The sequence below is a fragment of the Eriocheir sinensis genome, chromosome 28 (genome assembly GCF_024679095.1).
Source record: "Eriocheir sinensis breed Jianghai 21 chromosome 28, ASM2467909v1, whole genome shotgun sequence".
In the NCBI taxonomy this organism is placed as follows: Eukaryota; Metazoa; Arthropoda; class Malacostraca; order Decapoda; family Varunidae; genus Eriocheir; species Eriocheir sinensis.
The window spans coordinates 3,302,972-3,318,987 of NC_066536.1; the positions used below are offsets into that span (position 1 = coordinate 3,302,972).

At 43.8% G+C, this 16,016-nt stretch overlaps 1 protein-coding gene across 3 annotated transcripts in view; it reads left to right on the plus strand.

The window, feature by feature from the left end:
* Nucleotides 1-6,269: 6,269 nt before the first annotated feature.
* The window catches only part of LOC127004366 (ileal sodium/bile acid cotransporter-like), a 30,554-nt gene continuing 20,807 nt past the window's right edge, over nucleotides 6,270-16,016 (plus strand). Inside the window, exon 1 of one of the 3 annotated variants that reach the window (XM_050871986.1) lies at nucleotides 6,270-6,348. The gene's annotated coding sequence lies outside the window, so the exon portion shown is untranslated. Of the gene's footprint in view, nucleotides 6,349-15,041; nucleotides 15,180-16,016 lie in introns of those variants that run through there. The other 2 variants (XM_050871987.1, XM_050871985.1) reach the window with 2 other exon arrangements.

Sequence of the window (16,016 nt, forward strand, 5' to 3'; positions counted from 1 at the left end):
TTATACTTTCAGATAATTATGATTATCCTCCTCCTCCTCGCTGTCTGCTCGGCGGATTGGTATTTTACGTAAATGCTACTCGTATGACGTGCTGTATTGTATGTGTAATTGTGTATGGGTGCTATGTTACAACGCTACATTTGTAGCGTTGTCCTACTGAAGTAATTCAACTACAATACTGAAAAATCTAAATATGACCTAACTGTGATTTAAAACATCGTGCCTTATAGTGTGACCTAATTATAATTACGCCCTTTTCGAAAACCCTTCTACGACCCTCAGACTCGCGACACTCATTTGGCGCGAGACCATTGCTTTGGGAATCACTAATATTCTAAGACAATAGAGCGACTCGGCTCAGCGTGTCGGGGCCGTACACAGCAACACCCGATCTCTTTGCAATGCTTTCCTGAGCCCCGTAGCTCATATACATACACACCTTAATGAACCAACAGTCTATTAATAAAATATTAAAGTACTGCCGTGATTTTTTATTTTTTTTTCTATTCTGAATTTAAAGGTTGTTTGAAGTCTGATATCTTGATTCAATATAGTTTCTATCACTGATAATTCATACCCGTTTCTCAGAACACCAAAATGCTCCGCACCTAATCTTTGCAAACAATACATTATTTATGACGGATTAAAACCACAACCACTGAGCCGCACTCTTGTTGGGTTTACGGTAAACGTTGATTCGTTTTCTGTACTCGTGCATGTCAGACAACGAGATTTCTTACGGGGACTCTTATAACGTTAAAAGCGGGGAATTATTAGTGAACTATAATAATAATAATAATAATAATAATAATAATAATAATAATAGCAGTAATTGTAATGGTTAGCTTGATATGTCGAGACTTTCTAAGCAGTCACGCAGACGTGAATCATCGTCACCAGCACGATGAATCTTCACACGCAATCAAGAGACTTTTCCAAATAACCGTTGTCGTAGGTTCGTCGGCCTGAGCATGGCTCAAACCTCTGCCTGCCACGCCGCGAAACCTGGTAGTGCAGAGCTTTAACGCTTTAAACGACTGAGCTATCGGAGCGGTGTGTGTGTGGGGGGGAGGGGGGGATCTAAACACACACACACACACACACACACACACACACACACACACACACACACACACACACACACACACACACAGTCCTTTTGGACAAAGCAAAGCCAAAGGCTCCTCGGCTCATCAACTCCCCTCTTACCGCGCCGGCGAGCGGCAGCCGCATTGCACCTGGACATCCACGGTCACGTGCGGTGTCTGCCGCATCCGCTTCGGTATCTCCTTCAGTCATATTTGTAACCTTCTCTTGAGGGATCCCACAAACAAGGCCGTCTTTCAATCTCGAAGATCAGCAGCTCCGTGTCATGATAATTTTTAATTAGCCATAACCCTGAAATTTAAATGAAGATGTTTGTTGTACAGAGGTATACAGAATTAATATGTAAGACACTGACATTTTCAAAGTACATTAATTGAAAGTTCATAAGATGGAAAATATAGTGCATACCAGCTTTTCCAATGATACAAAGTGGTCGCGTGCCTTTCCTCCCAGTGTTGACAGACAATTATCCCTCGCCGCACGCGGCAAACACCGCATGTGTGAACGGGCCCATAGCAACACATGACCACCGAAACCGCTGTGCGGCATTTCTGCCGCTGCGGTCTTGCTGGCAGTCCGGCAGGGTGCAGCTGCCAGACCGGCAGTCCTGCCGCTCCGGGTTCGTGTGAACGCACTCATAAGAGTCAATGTAAAGCTAAACCGTCCGGCACTTGCCGCAGCGGCAGTAACCGCTCGTGTGAAAGGGGCCTTACTGACACTTTTCTACCTTCTAAATGCCACCGCAATGTTGCCTCTCTTTCTATCCTAGATAAACATTTTCATGTTGACTGCTCTTTTCAACTCCTAATTGCGTGCCTCGTGGCCTCGCTGCTTACGACTTTCAATTCTAGCTCATCCCTATGCAATCCAAATCCCATTGAAAAGAGCTAGTCAACATCATTCTTTCATCCCTTTCGCTGGTAAATTCTGGAACAGACTTTTTTCGTCTGTATTTCCTCCTGCCTACGACTTGAAATCTTTTCAGAGGGAAGTATCACGACGCCTCTCCATCTGATATTGACCTTTTTTTTTTTTTTTTTGGCCATTCAGTTTTATTTACTTTTGCAAGAGGAGTGCTTAGCTTGCTTTTTTTCTGCCCGTAAGCTGCTTCGTTTACTGAAAGAATATAAATCAGAAAATGCCAGTGAGGAGTAGTCTACATAGGCTACATCGCTCTCATTATTTGATTTCTTCATAGACGAAACCGGAGGAAACTTGAAGAACTGGCAATTAAATTTTCGTTTTCGTCGTTTGTTCAAAAATCAACTGAAAATCGTTTCCTAAGATGTTTAATTAATACTCAAGAGAGACGGCCAGACACACAGACAAGACATACCCACAAATAGACACAGATGCACACAAACATCCATAAACAGACACGAGACAAGATTCATAAAAGTTTCCCTTAATAGGGAGCCGCGGCGTATCTCAGCAGTCACAACAACGTGTCATAGATGATGCCAAGGTGAAGGACAACAATGCGCCAGCAAGTCTCAACACTTTTACCAAGCTCCGGTGGAGGCAATGACTTCCTCGTGATAAGCCCTCGTCGTACCCCATCGGTATGTGACGTTTTTCTTCCACACATACACCTACAAAACATAAACCACTTCTTTATGACCGATTAAAAAATGGTAATGTTCTAGACGCAATACAGCGATAAGGAATATTTATGGGGACGTGCATCGGTGAGGCAGAGGCGATACGCACTTCAGACCCTGACGTCCTCAACACTTCATGATTTGAATCCCTCTAAACCTGGCAGCTTAACTTTATTACGAGTGTTGCATTTTTCTCCATATTACACATGTGTAGCTCTTCAGGTATTTGACAGGTAGATTTCACTCTCTTGTACATGCTGGTGGAGAATGATGGAGGCAACTAATAAATAAATAAATAAATAAATAAATAAATAAATAAATATATATATATATATATATATATATATATATATATATATATATATATATATATATATATATATATATATATATATATATATATATATATATATATATATATATATATATATATATATATATATATATATATATATATATATATATATATATATATATATATATATATATATAAATATATATATATATATATATATATATATAATATATATATATATATATATATATATGGATATATATATATATATATATATATATATATATATAGATATATATATATATATATATATATATATATATATATATATATCTTCCTATAATCATACTGTGAAACAGAATCCTAACACTAAAGAAAGCAAGATCCAATTGTTCCATCCTTAAAACTACAATAAAAGTGAATCTAAAATTATATATTAACTCTTAAAACTTGTTTATCGTATTGTGAAACCGAAATAAGTGGATACAATAACTAAGATTGAAATATTAGAAGCAAAAACACACGAAAAAACTAATTGATAATCCTCCCCAACCCAAAGTAGGTATTCCGCTTAAATGATGATTCATTGTTGTTAAGTTCTGGTTGGTCATTCATCAAAAATGAACAGTGATTCTACAATTCTCAAATCTGAAGAATGGGTAGCTTTAAATTAATTAAATTAATTAATTAATTAAAAATTAATTAAGAGAGGAGATATGGAGTTTCCAGTAGAGATTTTGAGTTAAGGATAGACCGAGGATGTTTATTGTAGGAGAAGGTAACAGCTGAGTGTTGTCGAAGAAAAGGGGATAGGTGTTAGGAAGATTGATAGGTGAAGAAATTGAGTTTTTCAGGCGTTAAAGGACACAAGGTTCTTCTTGCCCCAATCGGAAATGATAGTAAGATCTGAGGTTAAGCGTTTTGCAGCCTTCACCCATGACTCGTATAGTTCCTGGTGAGTTGGCTTTCTATCAAAAGAAGTTGAAAAATGCAGAGTAGAGTCATTGGCGTAAGAATGGATAGGACAGTTCGTTTTGGAAAGATCATCAATGAACAACAGAAAGAAAGTGGGAGATAGAACTGAGCCCTGAGGAACATCACAGTTGATGGGTTAAGGGGAAGAACAGTGACCGTCTACTACAGCAGTGATAGATCGGTCAGAGAGGAAACTGGAGATAAAGGTACAGAGAGAAGGATAGAAACCGTTGGAGGGTAATTTGGAAAGCAAAGATTTGTGCCAGACCCTACCAAAGGCTTTTGATATGTCTAGCGCAACTGAGAAAGTTTCACCGAAACGGCTAAGAGAAGATGACTAAAAGTTAGTTAAGAGACCAAGAAGATCGCCAGTGGAACGCCCCTTGCGAAACCCATACCGGCGATCAGTTAGAAGGTCAGAAGTGGAAAGGCGCCTAGGCCAGTGGTTCCTAACCTTTTCAAAGCCACGGACCAGTCGAGCAAGTGAAAAAATTCTGCAGACCAGTACCATAGGCATAGATCCATGAATACACTGACATTTATATCGTCCAATACATATTTTAACTTTTTAGCAATTTAAAATTCAATGGGACAATACCATGTAATGTAATGTTTCACATTTTACAAAGTAAAGTGATTCTAAAGGCAAAATTATTCAAATGGACGCCATGCGGGAAAAATGCTACACTAACTACAGCACTTAGTACTACAGTAGACATGGAAAAGACTAGCTGTCATGGTGATGGATTCATGTACCTATTGCAAGGTCTATCAGTACACCAAAACGTAATATCTCATGTTTTACAAATTAAATTAGAAATCCATATATAAGCATATTAAATCATGAGCAAAATAAAAAAAAGTCACTAGCAAAGCAATTTGGCGGACCAGCAAATCAAAAGCCACGGACCGGCACCGGTCCGCGGACCATAGGGTAGGAAGCACTGGTCTAGGCTACCACTACACCACTGACGCGGACACAGGCCCAGTGAAACATCGGGTTACCACAGTTTCCGTCCCGTAGGTTCCTCCAGCTACCCATTCATCGAAGATTCCGAAAGAAAGAATGAGCAGCTGGGCGGGCTGCGTGCCGACTGCCCAGGCCAAGAATCGAATCCAGGCCTGCAGATTCGTTGTTAGGCACCCCAACTACACTGCGGGGACGGCGGCTAGATATAAAATCTTCGTTCACTTTTCTTCTGTACTCGCTTGCATTTGTACTCCCTCGCCCTTCGGCAGGAGCAGATGTCTTCGCTCAGCCTTTCAACACAGGGCAGGCCCGGTGCTTCCCCAGCCACCCAACATCCTACGTTTTGTTTGCTCTGCGATTGGGGTCTTCACCAAACCAACACGGAAACTCGGCGGGACACCAGACCCAGCACGGCACACACGGGGCGTTGTGCAACTCGTTTCCTAGAACAACACGGACATCACACGGCACCTCAGAGTTCAAGCAACAGACAGCATCATATTTCAACCTTGCATTCGCCAATCATAACGACACATCTCCACCTACTTCGAAAGTATTACAGAAGGAAAAAAATATTATAACGGGAAAAGTTGCCAATAATGACAAACCTGACTCAATACGAAAAAGCAGAGTTATCCTAAGTGACGTAACACCCACAAGTAAATTCGCTCAACTCTGAGGGAAAATATTGATTGCAAATTTCTGTGGCTGATTGAAAGGGGTGAGAAAAGGTGTATATATTGACTTGCGTAACTCCAAATAAGGATCAACTGTTACGTAAAAGGGACAATGCCTTTAGAGCAAATAACTTCCACTTGAAAAATGAGCTCCGGAGTGTTTTAAAAAGCGCTATGATTGGTGTTTGTCGAGCGTGAGGAAGCAGAGCATTCCAGGCGGTACATCATCTTGCCCTTCTCCATATTGTTCAATGACACAACCAGCCACCACCCAACACCATCGCCATCACCTTTACGCCCTCTTCCCATCACAACCTTCAGCACTACATGGATCGCTAACACCACTACCCGCCATCATAATTACCAATACTACTACCTCCCACCCTCCATCACCACACCAATCACTACCACCACCACCACCACCATATCATCACCACCAGCACTCCTGACCTTCCACCCTCCCTCACCTTCACCCATTTTCGTCATGTGTAACACTTGCTGCCCTACCCTAACACCATAAACTGAATCACGATTAATCCACGGCACACACACACACACACACACACACAGGCCCTGGGCACTGGATGCGACAGCGCCGTGACGTCACAGAGGGAGGGTATATAACACAGGGCGGCGAGGCTGGAGTCCGGTCTTTTCGTGTGGCAGTGACACGTGCGCGAGCCTCCCCACGAAAACAAGGAACCACCAGCCGCAGCGACCAATGTAAGTAACTGAAGGGCGAACTTCACACCTTGTCTCTGCGTTACGTTATGCTTTTCTATTGTTCTCTGAGGAAAAAGTAACTACACAAAACAACGAAAAAATGTACGGAAATAAATCAGGCACGTAGCATGCTCCCCAAACCAAAGAATACTCAGAGGGTTTCAAAAGACGATAAAAAAAACGTCTCAAAGTGCACCATGATTCTTCACAGAAAAAAAATAAAGACCGGGTGGGGGTGGGTGGGGGGGATATGTGTGTGTGTGTGTGTGTGTGTAATTCACCTCTTGGTCTGCTGCGGGTCTCTCTCGAGACAGCCAGCCGTTCCCCCACGGAAGGAGCTCAGAACTCGGTGACCGATCTTTGGGGAGGATTGAGACCACTCACAGACAACACACCGCGACATCGAGGTCACATCTCCTCGCCTTACGTCGCGTACCTACTCACTGCTAGGTGAACAGGGGCTACAGGTGAAAGAAGATAAACCCAACTTATCTTCACCCGGCCGGGGAATCGAACCCCGGTCCTTCTGGTTGTGAGGCAGACGCTCTAACCACTGAGCTACCGGGCCGTGTGTGTGTGTGTGTGTGTGTGTGTGTGTGTGTGTGTGTGTGTGTGTGTGTGTGTCAGTATAAATACCTGAAAGACCAGCCGGCTACATGGAGGGTTTAGTCCGTCACATGGGCACCATAACGCCATATTACACCATACAGGCTGTAGGTTCCACTTCCCTACAAAGAAATAAGGAGAAAATATGCGACCCGTCGAAAGGAAGAGTGGAGAAAATTAATGAAGATTCATGAGTCATTTATTCATGGCTTAGAGCATGAGTGTTGTTAGAACATCTCAATTCTTGGAAAGTTATTTGGGGTGTTTGGTGACTGGGTGGCAGGGCGTGAGGTAAATTAACAACCTTGGGGGTTCAACTAACACGACTTTTTCCGCTCTTATCCTGTCCTCACGAGTCAGGTGTACAAGACAAGCACTAAAGGGCAGTATTAGAGAGTGAGACGTAATTAAGATCTTATAGTGGCACTCAACAAAGAATTAAATACGATATTCTTGTTCTGAGGTCCTCGTGTCTACCTCCACCACAAGAAACTGTCCCCCTTTCTCCTCAACCTCCAGAGAAAACTTTCCTATCATTTCTTTCTTCTCCCTTACCTTAAACACTCCCTTCTTCCTCTCTCCTCCTCTCCGCTCTTCAAACGTAAGAACCAGAGAGCGAGAAGGTGCAATTATATCATTAAGCCGTGGCCCAATATACAAAGACGAATGGGATATTATGACTGAGACGCTCGTGAAAGACGATAAAGAAAATGTCCTGGAGAGATGGCATGGGGAGGTGATGCGACAGACGTTCCCTAACTCCAACATATCTCAGGAAGGGAACGGAGGGAGAAAGATACTTGTGTTGATGTTTTGACAGTTCGCTTGGCTGCTGTGTGTATTCGCATAAGTGTGACTCGACACAATCTCCCAAACACCTATCCCCTATTCTTCGACAACACTCAGCTGTCACCTTCTTCAACACTGAATAACCTCGGTATATCCTTAGCTTAAATCTCAACTGGAAACTTCACATCTCTCTTACTAAATCAGCTTCCTCGAGGTTGGGCGTTCTGTATCGTCTCCGCCAGTTCTTCTCCCCCGCACAGGTGCTTTCCATATATACGAGCCTTGTCCGCCCTCGTATGAAGTATGCATCTCACATGTGGGGGGGCTCCACTCACACAGTTCTTCTGAACAGAGTGGAGTCTAAGGCTCTTCGTCTCATCACCTCTCCTCCTCTTACTGACAGCCTCTTAAATTCCGTCGCCATGTCGCATCTCTTTCTATCTTCTATCGATATTTTCATCCTGACTGCTCTTCTGAACTTGCTAACTGCATGCTTCCCCCCCTCCCGCGGCCCCGCTGCACACGACTTTCTACTCATGCTTATCCCTTTACTGTCCAAACCCCTTATGCAAGAGTTAACCAGCATCTCCATTCTACCATCCCCTTCGCTGGTAAACTCTGGAACAGTCTTCCTTCGTCTGTATTTCCTCCTGCCTATGACTTGACCTCTTTCAAGAAGAGTGTATCAAGACACCTCTCCATCCGAAATTGACCTCTCTTTTGGCCACCATCTATCGCTATATGAGAGCAACAGTTAGCGGGCTTATTTTTTAAACCTTCTTTTTGTTGCCCTTGAGTTGCTCTCTGTGCTGTGACAAAAAAGAACACACCTGCCTGACAAGTTGACAAATTAACATACAAAGAACAGTAATATTGAGGAATAAGTGACCAGAACAACGACAACGAAGAAAGGGATCATGTCTGTGAGAAAATGAGATCGTAGGTGTTAACCAATTTTCATGCAGACAATGTGGTTGTAGTAGTAGTAGTAGCAGTAGTAGTAGTAATAGTAATAGTAGTGGTAGTGGTAGTAGTAGTAGTAGTAGTAGTAGTAGTAGTAGTGGTAGTAGTAGTAGTAGTAGTAGTAGTGGTAGTGGTAGTAGTAGTAGTAGTAGTAGTAGTAGTAGTAGTAGTAGTAGGAGGAGGAGGAGGAGGAGGAGGAGGAAAAATAAAAAAAATAAAGTAGCAGTAGTAAGAAAAAGAATAAAAAAAATAAGAATAAAAACATGAAGAAGAAGAAGAAGGAAAAAAAGTAAAGAAAGAGGGAAAGGAAAAAGAAATAAAAAAGACGGAAAGAAAGAAGGAAAGAAGAGAAAAAAAGGATGAAAAGTGCAACAAAAAATAGGCAACAGGTTTCAGATGTACAAAAACGTGATACAAGGCCGTTATCGAGTGAAGTAGACATGAAGACGCAGAGAAACCGAGTGAAACATCAATTACAGCAACTACCAAATACCAGGCTAAGGGAATCGAATACCTTGACCCGCTGTCCCTATTCAAACATTCTCTCCTCTATCGCAGCCCTTTCCACCATCTTTCAAGCGGGGAATGGTATCAAAACACTTCGAAATATAAAGAAAGAAAGAAACAATTACTTATGGATTCTTATTTTTTTGTAGTGGAAGTTTATTGTGAACACTTTTTACTTTATATTTAGGCTTACTCTCTCGGGCTGTTTCATTTACCGCAAAAGAGAAAGCCAGTCAACGACCCCCTTCTTAAACATCAGTCCCTCAGTGTATCCGTTTTTCGCAAAGTCCAAACATTTAACCTCCATCCTTTCTTCATTATTAACAAGAGAATAACGAAGCCGCTGAAAGAACAGGAGGTAAACAGAGATAGATGTAGATGGATAGATTGAGTTTGTTTCAGTCTGTCTACCTTTCTATCTCTCTCCTCTCTCTACCTGTTTCTCTGTTAGTCCTTGTTGCCTTTCCTCTCAATCTAACATTAATCTGTCTCTCTATCTCCCTATATATCTACCGTTCTATCCCTCTATCTTCCTTCTTCTTCTTCTTCCTTTTTCTTCTTCTTTTCTCCTTCTTCTTTTCTTCATCTTCTTCTTTTCCTTCTTCTTCTTCTTCTTCTTCTTTTTTTTCTTCTACTTCTTCTTCTTCTTCTTCTTCTTCTTTTGTACCTTACAGTTACCTACGTCAGAGTCGACCTCTCCACACACCCAGGCCAGTCACTCTTCGTGGTAGGAGTCGAGTGGAGAAGGAGCGGAGAGAGGGAGGGGAGGAAGGGGAAGAAAAAGGAGGAGGAAATGGAGGGAAGGTTTTCTCTGGAGGTCGAGGTGAAAGGGGAGGGAGAGTTCCTTCTTCTGAGGGTTGACACGAGTACCTTATGCAGAAAATTGTGTGTTTTGTTTATTTTTTTGTGTGGTTTTCTTTGTGTTTAATATCGTGGAATCCTGAGGTACATGACACATTTAAAAAGTGTGTGTGTGTGTGTGTGTGTGTGTGTGTGTGTGTGTGTGTGTGTGTGTGTGTGTGTGTGTGTGTGTGTGTGTGTGTGTGTGGTCCTGTTTGGTCATTGTGGACTTAGTGAGGTTGGCAGTTTGTGACGTCAATGCTTTCTTGTGGGGGGGGAAGTTCCCGTACACTTACCTCTTCTCTCTCTCTCTCTCTCTCTCTCTCTCTCTCTCTCTCTCTCTCTCTCTCTCTCTCTCTCTCTCTCTCTCTCTGTTTTTTTTTCTTCTTCTTCTTCTTCTTCTTCTTCTTTTCTTTTTCTTTTTCTTTTTCTATTTCTTCTTCTTCTTCTTCTTCTTCTTCTTCTTCTTCTTCTTCTTCTTCTTCTTCTTCTTCTTCTTCTTCTTCTTCTTCCCTGTGTGTGTGTGTGTGTGTGTGTGTGTGTGTGTGTGTGTGTGTGTGTGTGTGTACACGTTCAAGTGCATACCTGCGTCTGTGTGTCCAGGACTTATGTGCACATGTCCGATAGAAAAGAAGGACAGGGAGGAGGAGGAGGACGAGGAGGAGGAGGGAGAGAAGGAAGAAGAAGAATGAAGGAGGAAGAAAAAGGGTAAGAGGTCAGGGACACACACACACACACACACACACACACACACATGGGGAGGTAGTGGCTGGGTGGTTAGCGTGCGGGCGCGGCGTCCAGGAGGAGGCAGGTTCGCGTCCCCCACCGTCGCCAAAAGCTGGAATTTTTCAGTTACCGCCGAGTGGCCTAAGACGACCCACATGCTGTCCTGAAGATCACCTATCAACCCGGATTCTAGATTCTCTCTCCAAAAAAGGATCAAAGAGAAGCTCCGGGGGACCATATAAACCAAACAAGATGGCGCAACTATAAACACTTGTCTGCGCCATACCGGGCTGGGGTCGACCATCAGGCCCCACCAAGAGAGCCTAACGGCGCCATAGTCAAAACGTAAAACACACACACACACACACACACACCACATAACCCAGTAAATAGAGCACTTTCTTTTCTTCTCAAGTGCCCTAATCTCTACTGTACCTGTTCGCCTTATCAATGACCGTTTCCCCTTAATTTATGAGCCTACGATGGGTCAATAAAAGGATAGGTTGTGGTAGATTGAGATTTCGTCAGGTATGTGCCAAGCTTGTAATTATGGGAGCAGAGAGAGGGAGGGGAAGAAGACGAGGACGAGGAAGGCGTGGAGGAGGAGGACGAGTAGGAGTAGGACAAGGAGGAAAACGAGGAGGAGGAGGAGGACGAGGACGAGGATGAGATGGACGACTAGAAGGAGGGCGAAGACGAGAACGAAGAAAGGATGATGAAGAATGAGGGTAAGGCGGCAACAGATGGTAAAGCAGTCGAATATATATACAAACAGCTTCCATCTATATCGCGAAAAAAAAGGGTTTAAGGTACGGAGCCATGAAAAACAAATAATGAAATCGCAACACACAGCAGACGTTTACTTCACTCATTCCCATTCTACTGAGTTCTTTCATTTTGCGTCAGATGCTTCAGATGTGTATTCGTCATCATGAGGAGGGTTAACACATAGAATTAATAGTGTCCCTGTCTTTCCCATAAGCTCCCTCCTCCCTCCCTCCTACGTCTAACAGGCATGGAAGGGGTAAGAGGCATAGGCGTCTTCTATTTAGAACACTGATCAGCTCTCGATCACTGGCCCGGATCTGAATCTGATCTGGATTCGCTCTGTGGGTAAATAGAATGCAGAGCGACAGATCAAAACAAAGCGCGCGTGCACGCACACACACCGCTCCGGTAGCTCAGTCGGTTAGAGCTCCGCGCTGCAAGGCTTCACGGCCAAACAGACGGCGGTACGAGCCCCGCTCAGGCCGGATTCTTTCCGTTGACTAGGAGTGGTTACTGTCCCCCCTTGAGCAAGGGGGATGGGGTGTGTGGTGTGCGAGGTCCTGGCAGTACCCAGAGATCGAGCACTTGCTCACGTCGGTGTGGCCTGTATATCTCCCACAATGCCGTTGTGTAATACTTCTATTTTACATCTTTACTGCCGACAAAACCATTTCTGCAACATCATCTTATCTTACTAAATCCTCCTCACTCATTATGGGAGGCGCTCTTGGGTTGCATACTCGAAATAAAGTCGGAGGAGAGGTCAAGTGTAACGCGTGAGAGCTGGACTCGGGTGTCGTCTGCTACAACCCACCTCGGCCTCTGGATCACCTAGATCAGGATCAGGATCACCCAGATCATGAGAATCCAGATCTCAGTGGTAAATAGAACACGGGTTCTCCTGACAGATCAGTGATCTAAAACGGATCCTTGTAAATAGAAGAGGCGAAGACGACAACGAAGATCTCAAGGACAGGAGCTTCGAACTTAGTATTGCAAAATCATCTCACAGTAATTTATTCACGGTAAACCCCATGGCGGAGGAAGGAAGGTCGCGGCAGGATGCTGAGCGAGGCAGGGGTCATATTCACTAACACATCGGGCTCACACACCCATATTTGATAAGACTTTTGCAGAGGTTGTGGGTGTTTCCGTGGGTAATTATATGAGCCTAGTGATGGTTTAACGAGGCATCTGCACCATGAAAGTAAAAATAACACTCGCGAAACCCCAACTAATCTCCAATGTGGCCTTTGGAAATATTTGTAGTCACAGCCGAAAGCGTCTGAGACTACGAGCCCTCGAGTCAGGTAAGGGCGAGGCGAGTTGGGATGAGGTGGTGAGGTGCATGAGGGAGGTGACAGCGACGGAGTGGAGGGTGGCATTGTCTGGCATGAGTGTTCACGGTCATGAGTTGTAGGACGAACATGCCTCCACTTGATTGCTGTGAGGGGCCAGGAGCAGGGAGGAGGAGCGGAAGGAGGAGTCAAGAAGAGACGTGGAGGGGCTGAATAGGAAGGGGAGGATGATAGGAGGCAGTGAAGGGACCAGGATAAAGTTGAGAGAAGTGCAGGGGTTGATGGAGAGGATAGATAGTGATAAAAGGATGATAAGGAGAGGTGAAGAGAAGAGGATGGGGAAGAGGAGTAATGGAGGATAATGGGGATGAAGAGAGAGGGAAGGATGACAGAAGGAACCACTGGACTTCTTAGCCACCTCGCAGGATGCAAACTTGACTCCTGAAGATTGTCCTTATACATCTGCCTCCTCCTCTTCCTCCTCCTCCTCCTCTTACTCCTGTACATCTCTTTTTGTTGTTGTTGCTGTTGTTACTATGATGAAGAAAGGATTGTAGGATACTGTGGCGTTTGATTTGGGGATTACTAATACCTTGTTTAAGAAGACAATGAGTCAGTTTATGATCTACAAGAGAGAGAAGAGAGAAAGATTGACTTTCTCATGTGTAAGAGAGTTTATTTAAGTTTATTAAAAAGATAGTGTTGCAAGAAGCAAGATCGGTTGAGGGAGTGCATGAGTCGTGAGATCACAAGGAGACTTGTTGCAGAGGTGTTGCGAGAATATCCGGGAAAAAACATAACGATGATATTAAGATGTAGTGATGAGGTGCTGGCGGTGGTGAAGGACAAGAAAGATGCAAAGAAGAAATGGGGTAAGTCTGAACGACAAGAAAAAAGGAATAACAGCAGAAAGAGCGAAGACACAGAATAAAGTGTATTAAGAGTTGGAAACATCCGGAGGAGAAAGACATTTAGGAATGCAAATGCCCGGGAAAAGGCACCAAACCAGGGCACTCAGATGAAGAATGTTAAGGATGGGAAAGGAGTGGTCCTAAGCGATCAAGATAAGATCAAAGAGAGGTGGAAAGGTTTTTATGAACTCATTTTAAATTAAGAAAATCCGAGGGTAGTCATTGGGGATGAAGTCCAGAACAAGGATGTAACACCGGAGATTAGTAGGGGAAGTAAAATTAGCGTTAAAGAAAATTTGGAAAGTTTAAGCGGCAGGACCAAATGAAAAATGCCAGTAGAAGTGTAGAGGAGCCTGGGAAAAGACTGGATTGACATGCTGTGGGACTTAATGCAAAAAGTAAATCAGTGAAAAATACCGGAAGTGGAGAGATAGTGTTACCATACAAATCTATATTGAAAAGGGTGATATCCAGGACTAAATTATAAGGTCATAGCTAATTTTCCACATTAGGATTTGATTAAAAGTATCTCTAAGAGAGGAACGGTTTCTTTATACCGAGTATTTGGAAGACAGTTGTAGTGTTTGCGCTGATACAGATGATGGAAAAACACCTGGAAAAGCAAAGAGGACGGCACACAGTATATATTGACTTTGAGAAGGCTCACGAGAGTGTACCACATCAAGAAGTCTGGAGGTGTATGAAATAGGAGCATCGGAGAAGTATGAGGATGGTCCAAAACAACAAGTTGGAAGTATTTTTGGGTTAAAGGACTGGACATCATTTGGACATCAGAGATATCCTCTAAGCCCATACTATTTCAGTCTGGAAATGGATACGACGCCTGACAGGATAAGAGATGAAATCCCGTGGTGTATGATGTTTGTTGATGAAAACACTGTGTCATGCAGCACCAGCAAAGATGTATATCCTAGCATTAAAATTAGAGCAGTGGCGGGAGGCAATGGAAGGCAGAGAGCTTATATCACCAGGAAAAAAACGGAATACCTGAAGTTCAACGACGATCAAGACTCCGGAATTAGTATGCAAGAAACAACGTTGAAGATAAAGGATGCGTTTAAATACCTAAGTTCGGCGGTAGTGGAAGACGGAAACTAGATGAAGAGATAACGCAGATTGCAGTCAGAGGTGAATAACTGGACGAAGACGAGAGGAGAGCTGTCAGAAATATCGACCCTCATAAAAGTGGGAAAAAATGTGTAGAGAAAATCCTTTGAGCAACTGCAGGACCTGACGTTCAACGTTCAGGGATCGGCCAGAGGTCCACGTTGAGGGGCACCTCGCGGTGTGTTGCTATGTCGGCCTTGGCTGCTGCCGTGCCGATCCCTGACAGTTTCCTGCCTCGATATTTGCCTCAGTGAGCCAGGTGCGGGGCCACGGTGAGCAGCGTCTCCTAAACAAGGTATTTGTATGTATATACCACTTGTTTGACTCGTTTGACTTCCTTGAGCGAGGGAGAAAATGCAACCCCCTCAGGACTGCATTGAAACTACGTATCTTCACACACTGACTATTTCGCCTAGTTTGTTATAAATATGTAAGTACTTTAATTCCGCTTTCAATACTTCAAATAATGGGTGTGTTAATCAAGTCCGGCTGCTCGTGGAGTCTCAGTAGCCACCAGCCTTTCGGTCCCAAAGACCAAAAAACACATAGGTATAGGAAGTCAATAGAACAGACCTTGTGCCCCGCTCACAATGTTGCCAAATGAGGACCACAGCGCCGGCAGCACGTGCACGGGGAAGAAGGGCAAGTGAAGGGTAAGACATGCAAAGGTGCACAATATAGGCGAAACATTATGACACAAAGAAACGAGGGACACTGAAATACTAGTGGCCGACTTCCGACACGTTAATTGCTAGCGCTGCTGTCGGGCGCTCTAGGTTATGAAACGAACCAGCCACAGCCGAGCATTTCAGTCTTCCTGTAACATTAGCAGTGGTTTGAATGTTTACGGGAGGCATCGGACCCCTATGCAGCGACATTGTTTTATGCATTGTGTACATGTGTGCGTGGCGAAGGGCTTGGGTGGGACGTGGATGAATGACGAAGCGAAATGAGGAGGAGATCCGCTATTCTTTTGCCTTTTTATCTGGGGTAGAGAGAGAGAGAGAGAGAGAGAGAGAGAGAGAGAGAGAGAGAGAGAGAGAGAGAGAGAGAGAGAGAGAGAGAGAGAGAGAGAGAGAGAGAGAGAGAGAGAGAGAGAGAGAGAGAGAGAGAGAGAGAGAGAGAGAGAGAG